The sequence below is a fragment of the Colobus angolensis genome, unplaced genomic scaffold, assembly GCF_000951035.1.
Source record: "Colobus angolensis palliatus isolate OR3802 unplaced genomic scaffold, Cang.pa_1.0 Scaffold345, whole genome shotgun sequence".
NCBI classification, from domain to species: Eukaryota; Metazoa; Chordata; class Mammalia; order Primates; family Cercopithecidae; genus Colobus; species Colobus angolensis.
Genome location: NW_012116766.1, coordinates 1,457,963 through 1,468,741, shown reverse-complemented (window position 1 = coordinate 1,468,741; position 10,779 = coordinate 1,457,963). Strand labels below are relative to the sequence as shown.

The window sequence follows — 10,779 nt, the reverse complement described above, 5'->3', positions numbered from 1 at the left end:
ATAGGTATGATTTCCCATAGGCAGGTCATGGGTCAGGTCTTATGCTAAGGACTTTATGCACCCAATCTTGTCTAACCCTTACAGCTGCTCTTGTAAGATTGAGATGGGTCTATTTTCTGTGTTTTACAGGGGTCCTTGGTGTACAGAGGTCTAATGGCTTCCCCCAGGTCACCACATTAGTAGTTAGGGGAGTTCACATTTAAAATTTGATTTGTTTATCTCGAAGCACAGGCTTTTACCCAACACCTGGTGCTCTTGCCTCTATTCTTTATTTCTTTTCTTTGGATTTGCAGAAGATTCCACAACCATTTGGTTTTCTGTCACCACTGAAATCAACCTTTCCTTTGTGGTGCATAAAAAAACAACTCTCATCTGCTTGGAATCTAGTAAAACATGAAGCAGATTGCATAATGAAAGAAGAAATAAATGAGAAGTCCAGCAATCAAAAACGTCAGAAACAAAGATGAAGATAATATGTTTTGGATGAGAGCAATTGCCTACAAATTTAACTGTCGAGGTGGTGATATCATAAATAGGACAGAATGAAGGTTGTCTAGGCCTTGGCATGAGATCCAAGTGAAGTGTCCTGAAAAAGCCACTGACAAAGATAAATCTCTATTTTTAAAAATATTAAGAGTAGTTACCGTTCTCTGTATTTAACCCAGGTAAATACATATAGGAAACTAAAATTTATTGGAAAGGTTCTCAGAACCATACTAGAAACATTACTGAGGTATCACCTAGCTTTCTCTACTGCCTTCCAAGGTAGGTTTTGTCATTTCTAGGTTTTAGATATGAAAACGGAGGCTGAGAAAGGATCAGTAAGTGGCCCTGGGAAATTGCTGGGGGGAACTGGCTAGAGTAGTCCAGGCCAGCTTTCGAGGCAAGACTGTGCTTGTTCTGCCACCCCTCATTGTACCCAACTGTGCTCAGCCAGAAAGATAAACAACAAGACTGCTCATTTCATCCTTCTTCAGACCTTGCAGACCATTCACATTCAACTTTTAAGGGGAATATATTTTTCTTTACTTATTTTGTCTTAATCTTTGTAGTTATGATAGTATTTAGAAAGAGTAGGCCTTTATTTTCTCACCAGAAGCCATTTATTGTCCTGGACACCAATAACCCTTTAATGAGTTTTACAGAATCTATAGTATTCTGCTAAAAACATTTCCTATAAAGATGATGTTCCCTTTCTGTCTGCTAAAAAATTGTGTCTATGGAGGAGCTGAATTTTTATTTTGCTTGACTCATTATCACAAAAGATGTGCAACATTTTTCATTTTTTGCATATGCTTTTGAGGTGGCTCTTTGCATCCAAGCAAGGGTTTTTATGACGTGACAAAATTGGTATCAAAATATTTAATAATGTCTTTGTTTAAGAGACTCAGTTCCTAGAAGATTATTTTTATGTACTTTTTACATTCATTGAGAATATTAGAAAGTGAAAGTGATATAAGTTATTTTAATTTGGTTATAAGTCCAAGGCCCTTGAGATAGAAACATAGACTTTTTTTAAGAAGTTTCCTATCAGTGATGAATGCTGACACCTTGTACTAGTTTTTGCCACAATTTTTAGGAAATTAGGTACGAGCCTTCCCACAGTAAACATCTGGGGACGTTTATGTTTACTATTAATGTGACAATTTTTTTCAGGGAAAAACAACAACTAAAAAGAAATATCTCCCTGCAATAACAAATATTTCTTCCCTGTCACATCTCACTTTAAAAAGGAGCATTGTATGGTACCTTGAATCAATTAATCTGTTCAAATTGATAATCTGAATTTAGTGTCTAATTTTTCCACTTATCCATAAAAAGGGAGTGGAATGACGTAGGTTGCACTGGACCTTAGCTCACCTCCAGGCTCTGGTCGGAAGCTCTCTTGCTTTTTATGTTGATGCTACAGTAATCAACTCAAGTGGAAAAAATAGTTGACCAATTGTCATATTTGTATTTTGTCAAAACAAGTAAATGTTAGTTTATGCATAGTGATAAAAAGGATTTAAATGTTTGTTTCTTCACAAAGGGATTATATTTGCTCCAGTTCTGCTGGAGGTTAATAGTAAAACTGAAATTGTTCTGTGATTATTGTCATTTATTTTATATGACATTAAAAACTTCTCTCATTAATTAAAGTCAGATGAGGCCTTCGTGAGCGCTCTTGGTACTCATTCAAATTTTAAATGAGAAGTTATTTTTTGAAATAAAATTATGGCTTTTTAAAGACAGAATCTGCTTTATTAATGTATTATTACTAGCAGAGATCGATGAAAACTTTAAAGAAAGAGGCTGTATTTAGCCTACAGTCTCCTTAGTCATCACTACCATTATATTTACTTGTAAAAGAATACAGAAACAATGAAAAATGAATTTTGTTTATGTCAAAAGATGAAGATGACTATTACCTTGTTATAAATGGAACTGTAAACAGATACTTATGAAATATACCATGATCCATGACCCTTACTCCCGAGCACCTAAGGGAGCATCTCTATCTTAGAACTGGGGAAATGTCCTTAGAATCCTGTAAATTTCCAGGGTTCGCTGGGGCTTTTTCTCCAGCATAAATACTAAAGTAGATTTCTTCCCCCTCCTCCTCCTCCTCCTCCCTTTTTTCTTCCTTCTTCCTCTTTCCCTTCTCTGCTGCTACTCCTACTCTTCCTCATCTTCCTCCTCCTCCTATGAGCCAGTTTATATTAAATTCACACTTTCTCATTTCTACTGAAATAGTATAATAGTGTCAGTGACTGAGAGTGAAGAAACATAGAGGGACCCTAAGAGAATCCATTTGAGTACAAAGCCATGTTGTAATACATTTTAAACATTTCCAAGGTAGTATCTAGTTTGTTGATAGAATGTCATGAGATTTATCCCCTCATTCTCTAAGAGCAATCCCATCAGCTAGCCTGATGGTCCTGGGGAGGGAGGAAGGGTGAGGGTAGGAAAGATGAAGGGAGTGCTTCGTGAACGCTTCTTCCCTGCAACAGCTTTAGAAGGTGGGTCAACACCCGTAGAAGTCAAGTGGTTACCACGAGAAGCTTTCAAGTTAGGTTGTCTGTGTTATAATGTGGGCAATTTACTTTACCTATCCATGAGTTTCCTCATCTATAAAATGAGGCTAATAGAGACTACATGATGTATTAGGTTGGTGCAAAAGTAATTGCCATTTTTGCAATTTCAGGATCTAATGAAACAGTGTGCAAAAAATATTTAGGAGAGAGATTGGCACGTGGTAGATGCTTAGTAAATATTGCAGGAGAATATCAACTTTGTTCTGGGGTCTCACTCTGTCATCCAGGCTGGAGTGCAGTGGTATGATCACAGCTCACTACAGCCTCAACCTCCTGGGCTCAAGGGATCCTCATACTTCAGCCTCTGGAGCAGCTGAAAATACAGGCATATACCACCACACCCAGCTAATTAAAAAAAATTTTTTTTATATAGATGGGAATCTCACTATGTTACCTAGGCTGGTTTAGAACTCCCAGGCTTAAGCGATCTTTCCACTTCAGCCTCTAGAAGTGCTGGGATTATAGGAATGAGCCACTGCACTAGCCTCTTGTTCTGGGCTTTTAGATAACTCCTTGATTTGGTTTCAAAAAAGTGGACAGTATTAGCACTTTACTGAACTAAAAGAAGAATTACTCAAATAATTTTTTCCAAGTTCACATATGTGGAAGTTTCCACACAGCATCTTCAGATTTGTACACACAGATACTTATGGTAGAAAATCTAAAAATCTGTAAAAACAAGCAGGTGTTTGTCTGCATTTCCAATGGGTCATATATTGTTATTTGTTAATGACTTTAGAGGTGTTATCTAGAAAAATGATTTTATCTGATAACTGTTTCATAAAAATCTTCAGATACAACAGACATAGGGTAAAAAATATTTAAAAAATTTTCAGGAAAAAAGTCATCTTATATCACAAGACACTTTTTCAACCTGTATTCTTATATTCAATGTGCCCTAAGTTCTGCATCTAGATTATTCTTCATGCATGGTTCCTGCAAAATTATTCATTTCATAAGTTCCACTGAAGAGTTTTAGCGTTGTCTCAGGAATCAGTGAAGTCACAGGGAGATTTCCACATGAGGGGTCTTTGATCTCATTGTAGCTTTGGTGTCTCCCCAGGTAGTTCTGACTAGTGGGAAGTCCCCCAGTGCTGTGCCCACGTTGCCTGGGAATCCTTCATCAGGTTTATAACTATTTAAAATGCAGGTCCATCTGAGCATTAAATTTGTAAAATAACCCAAGAGATATGTTGGTTTCTATATTAGAGGTCTAAGGCGGATTAGGCAGAAATTGTCAAAAAAGCAATTTCACTGCTGACAAAATCGATCACCTTCTTATTCTCCCGAGATAAATGGGAAATGTGTCTATCACTTGCACAGAAGACCTACTGGCCTCTAGTTGAGGTATGTTTGGTTTTGTTTTCTAAGTTGGATTCAGTTTGTAGGCTATAGTTTTTCAGTTTTAACCAGAATATATTAAAAAAAAAAGTGGTATGAACAAAATCTTGAGAAATTTAAAATAACCTCTGTTTTAAAGGTTAAAATATCTTATAAAAACTAAGGTTGAAACATATTTTAAATCCCTCTAATTCAAGGTTATATATTTTTTAGTCTGTCTCTCCTAAGTAAAACTTCTATACATATTATTATTTTTATAAATCATGCATTTTTTAGTCTTTGTTCAGTTCCTCAAAATGTTTTTGAAGTAAGTCTGAGATAGATAATAAATGCATTAATAGTTCTCTGTAAAAGCAACATCTTTAAAAGGTAAAATATGGTTCATACTCAATTGACCAGTCAGTCCATAGCTATTTGCTGACATTCATAAATTGTGTGCAGCACCTTCTTGAGCCAGGCTTCTCTCAGCACATGTTTTGTAAACGCTCATCTAACTATCGCCTGTGTTATGCATACAAGGTAATAGAGATGAATTAGGCCTGCTTTTTCCTGGAACAGGGAGAACTGGTATCTTTCCATGAGCACAGCTGCTCCCACAGCATCTAAGAAACAAACTGACAGAGATCTTGCTTGATTATCTTTCTAAGTACAGAAAATGCTTTCGGATTAAAAAATAAAATGCCACTGAACAACCTGTGGACAGCCAATGGTGTGGACAAAGCCAGCAAAGGCCGCACCTGTGCTGGGAGATCCCTTCTCTTGGCCTGGCCCATGGTGAATTTAGTGGCCACCTTCTGGTAAGACCCCAGCTTGGTCCTGTGTTTATGTGGATTAGCTATGAAAGGGCACTGTCAACTTCATATCGTCTAGGACAGGTAGAGAAAAGTTATTAAATGGAACTTTCTTAAAATGCAAAACATTTTAATATGATATCTATTAAGCCAGTAACTAACTTTTTGACCTCCTCTACGGCACTTGCATGCTTTGTACTTTTTTCATTGCAAATATGTGAAAATGGTAGTTAAATTATGGTAACTATTGGAACAATCTCCTTTAGTTTTGATCAGTGGTTTTTCAACAGGGCTCTTTGAGTACTTGGGGAGTGAGTGTTCAGGGGCTGTGGAAGGAGAGTTCAGTGAGGAAGTCTCTAGAACTCCCTCTCCAACATCCCCCAATGCCCAGTCTTATCTGTGTTTTTAAACCTCTAAAACAGATCCTTCTTCACCAAGTATTATTCAATAGTCCATTTAAGTTTGAAAAATTGCTTTTATACTCCCAAATTAACTCTGTAAATAAATGTAATCTAATAATACAAATAGGTCGGGCAGGGTGGTCTCACACCTGTAATCCTAGCACTTTGGGAGGATCACTTGAGGGCAGGAGTTCAAGATCAGCCTGGACAACATAGCAAGATGCCATCTACACACACAAAAAATATGCAAATGAAATTAATCAAATAATCATATACTGGATGGCCTGAATTTTTGTATAGCAGATTATTTATTGCTATCTGTAGAGAGGTGACAGTCTAAAACAAAGGTTTGATTCACAGAATGCAGGTTAGTTTTCTAATACACATTCTTAGGCTGGCATAAGGATGGGTAATGTGGCTCCCTACCGTGGACATCCAGGGTCGACACTCTTGGGTTCACAGGGATCATGCAATTTGTAGCTCCTGCTCTGAACCACCACACACGAAGTCTCATTCTTATTTGAGGGTTCATCACATGCACTCAACAGTCTTCTTTCCTCCTCCCTCCACTCTACCAAGCCTCATGCATCATCATAAAAAGTTGAGACAAATAAAATGTTTCCAAGTTATTAATTTAACAGAATCTTCAATGCAGCTATTTGCTTTAGGAAAACATTTCCAAAGCTTATTGGGAAGAAATACATGTTTGTATCATTCCCTGCATATCTTCTTTTTCGTAGAATATTTCTGTAAAGGTTTTCAGTTTCTATTGCTTAATGTCTTCTCTATGTTGCAGGTAAAAGAGGGACGTTCAAACTGGAAACATAAAATCTTTGATGACAGAGTTTTCAAAAAGCCTTTTTTTTAAATGGGAGGGGGAATGGAAGCCAGGTTTATGCTGTTATATTGGTTATAAAGCTATATGAATATGTATAAGTCATTTACAACAATGACTGGCACCTATTTCTTTTGCTGTTATTACTCTTCTACAAACTGGCATGAGTAATTAGACATGGGATATATGTAATTATGCATATTTTGGGCCAAGTAGGTGGCCCGCTCTCTCATCCTGAGGTGGTGTGGAGATAGGGAATGGGGAAGCTATTGCTGGTAGATAAATAAAATGTGGCAGCCACTGCAGAAAAGTTTGATGACTCCATAATAAGTTTTGCCTAGAATTACCTTTTGACTCAGCAATTTCAGTCCTCCATATAGAGCCAAGAAAAATAAAAACATACATTCATACAAAATGTTTATAGCAGCATTGTTCATAATAGCCTAAAAGTGGAAATAAATCATATGTTTGTCAACTGATGAATGAGTAAACAAAATGTGGTATTGGTGCTAGGAACAGGGGGGCATGGGGAGTGACTGCTTAATGAGTATAGGGTTTGCTTTAGGGGTAATGAAAATGTTCTGAAAAGAGATAGTGTTGATGGTTACATAATATTGTGAATGGACTAAATGTCACTAACGGTCAATTGTATGCTATACGTAACTTTGCTACAATTTTTTAAATAGCGAGAGGGTGATAAGTTCATGTATGAATAGACCTTAAAACATTTTCAATTTGCATATTAATGTTGCAGTGAAATAGTGGAGAAAATATTAATCTTTAGTAAACAATAGGTGAATTGACCTCAATCAGAGAATCGTAGTAATGAAGAGTAAGTTTTCTGGGAACCAATAGGAACCAATTTTAGCAAATTGCATATATTGCAATTTATTTATCTTATAAAGAAATAAAATACTGTGGGTTTTTTTTCTCTAAAAACATATTGTTTCTTGGCCAAGAGTGTTCCATCCAAATGCCAAATTTCACAAGTATGATTTAACCTGAAAACGAATATTCTGTATATTTGAATAGCACTTCAAGCTACAAGAACACTCAGAGGTTTAACTGACCCACTTTTCAGTTGTGGAAGCGAGCTCAGAGTAGTTCAGTGACTTGCCTGTGAGGACATAGCTTGCATCACATAGTTACAATTAAGTGTTTAACTTCCAAACCAACCTGTCTTCCGCTCTGAGATCCACTTCCCATCACTGTAATACTGCCTGTGAAACAGCAGGGCCCATCAAGGCCCAGTTATGAGGATGGTACAATTTACACATGTACCCACATCAGTGACAACCAGCTGCTGACATTTTTATCTAGAACGACAGTCTTAATATGTTGTTATAAGTATTTTATGTAGTTTTAACTTTTTCTCCCATTTTTAAAAACTGTAGTTCTTCAGAACTAAAGGAACACTGGTGCTCTTTCCTTCCAAGGTATTTTGTCAGTATATATATTTTAAATCTTTAATTTGCAACAAAAGAATGCAAATCTCTGCAAAGCAATATTCCAAAATTATTCCCCTTTTCCTTAATAGAAATTGTTAGACCATCCTCCGGCAACTTTTTATTTAGATTTAACTTGGCTGCCTCTGTGTAAATACTGTTTTCTCATTTACCTGTATGTTTTGTTTATTTTCGAGGAAGTTCTGATTACCACTCTCACTTTTTCTTCTCTCCATTCTATGGATTGGAGCTAGCATTGTTCTTAAAACATAAATTTTCCAAACCAGGCTAGTCCGAATGCAGTGGTGTTTACAATTACAACAAGCTACAGATTTATTTATTCCTTCTCCAATTCCACTGCTTCACTTGACTAGCCTTTAAAAACAAACACATAAATAAATAAAATAAATTTCCAAGCCAGGCATGGTAGCTTGACCTGTTATCCCAACTACTCGAGATACTGAGGCAGGGGGATCATTTGTGGCCAGGGCATCAGGATTGCAGAGGCTGCAGTGGCTGCAATGAGCTATAATTGAACCACTGCACTCCAGCCTGGGTGACAGACCCAAACCCTGTCTCTAAAAAAAAAAAAAAAAAAGGAAAATTTCCTACACATGCAAGTTACTCTGCTCAACTTTCTACCCTTGAACCCAAGAAGATGTTAGGCCTTCCAATCCATGCAGGAGTGTTTGAGGACTGGATCTCCTGCCCAAATCTGATATCACAGGGCAAACTGTTATTTTGGAGGCCATGCTTTATTTTCCTGAAATATTTTGCCTATTTTTTCAACCCATGATTTGATGTTGCTGAATCTAGCCCCATGTTTTTTAAAATAATATAAAGTATATTAAAAATATTAGCAACATAGATTGATTTGAAAATAAGCAATTAGCTAATTTATCCTACTCTATTTTGGGGTATTATTAAATTTGATTAGGTACATCAATCTAGCCAAAGAGAAGGACCACCTGAAAGCATTCTCCTTCCAGTCCTCACTGAGGACATCAAGAAATGTGTCTCTGTAACTGTTTTTGAGACCAAATATTAAATTCCAAGTTTCTGCCTTAGGCAGAATGAAAAGGAGATAGAGACAGGGATGATATAGAGATGGGAGGAAGGAAAGGAGAGATAAAGAGAGGAGAGAAAGAAATATTTAGAAAATATTGTGTGGAAAAGTGTACTTTTTTATATCCATGTATGTTTTCACATGTTTAAAAATTAAGGACTAAGCAATATGAAGCAAGAGGAATACATGTTAACTACAATGCTTAAGCTTGAAAAGAATATTGCGTGTTAAATGTTCATGAACTTGGGTCAGGCACGCAGGCACAGGCTTGTAATCCCAGCATTTTGGGAGGCCAAAGCAGGCAGATCACTTCAGCTCAGGAGTTTGATACCAGCCTGACCAACATGGGAAAACTGCTTTTCTACAAAAAATACGAAAGATTAGCCTGGCACTGTGAGACTGGCCTGCAGTCTCAGCTATTCAGGAGGCTGAGACAGGAGGATTGCTTGAGCCTGAGGGGTAGAGGTTGCAGTGAACTGTGATCATGCCACTGCACTCCAGCCTAGGTAACAGAGCGTGACTCTGTCTCAAAAAAAAAAAAAAAAAAAAGTCCATAAACTCTAATAGTTTGTTGTAATAAAGTGATTTTCACAAGCAGACATTTCTTACTGAAATTAAACTTTTTTTTCCCAATAATCACTAGTTACATACAGAGTGATTTTGGTTGTTTCCACCTTTTAAAAATGTTTACTTATTTTATTTTTAAAGGCTTTCAGTTATTTGGAAATAATTGGAAGCATACAGAAAAGTACAAAATAACACTAAGAATACCCATATGCCATTTACCCAGATTGACCTATTTGTTAACAGTTTACCACACTGCTTTTTCATTTATTTCTTTCTCTGACTCTCTTTTTTTCTCCATATATATGTATATGCATACCTATTTTTGAAGGACAGTTATATACACCATGGCCCCTTATTATTAAATACTTATGCATTTCCTAAGAATAAGGTTATTCTCTTTATAACCACCATTCAGTTATCAACTTCAGTAAATTTAACATTGGTAGCATGTTTTAATCTCCCATTCATGTTTCAATTTTGTTGGTTGACCCCAATAATGTTTCTTTTCCAGCACAGGATCCACTCTGGGGTCAGGTAATGCAGTTAGCTGTTATGTCAAATACACAGGAGTTTTGAGTCTTTCATTCTGAAGAATGTCAGGATTGAACTGAGCTGAGAAGGACATCACTTTTAAATGATCAGCATATGTCTACTTCATTTTTTTAATGCTACTGGGGAAAATAATCAAACCTTTAGCTTCAATTATTGTGTAAGCTTTGATTTCTGAAGTTGTAGTGCAGTAGCCAGGTTGTTCATAAAGATGTTCTCCTTTTTTTTTTTTTTTTTTTTTTTTTGCACCTTGCCCTTTACAGCAAGTCTAGATCACACAAAATAGTATTTGTAGGTTGGAAAAAAGGATAGTTCAAAAAAGCTATTTCCCGGCCAATAGCAAAAGCCACGTGAATGTTCTGACCTATTTCCAAATACCAGATGCATTGCTTGAGGGAGCTGAGACTAGAGAGGCCTCCTGTGGGGAAGGACACTCTTGTCTGCCTGCTTTGATTTGATTGTGGCAAATGGTATCATTCAGCATTTTTCATGAAAAAATTGCCCTGAAATTTTAAAAAGTAAATTTCATTTAGTTGTAATTTATAAGAAATAAACATTTCTAATGCTCATCATTCATGTCTGAAGCTCATCCTATAGAAACTTTTCTTACCATTTCTTATAGTGTAGGTCTGTCACCAACAAATTTTCTTAGCTTCTTTTATCTAAAAATGTCTTTCACCTTCACTCTTGAAAGATATTTTCTTCAAATA

At 36.4% G+C, this 10,779-nt stretch overlaps 1 long non-coding RNA gene across 1 annotated transcript in view; it reads left to right on the top strand.

The window, feature by feature from the left end:
• The first annotated feature begins 629 nt into the window (after positions 1–629).
• Positions 630–10,779, top strand: part of LOC105519352 — an 18,638-nt gene continuing 8,488 nt past the window's right edge. The window contains exon 1 of the long non-coding RNA XR_001002951.1: positions 630–765. This is a non-coding gene — a long non-coding RNA (uncharacterized LOC105519352). The remainder of the gene's footprint in view (positions 766–10,779) is intronic.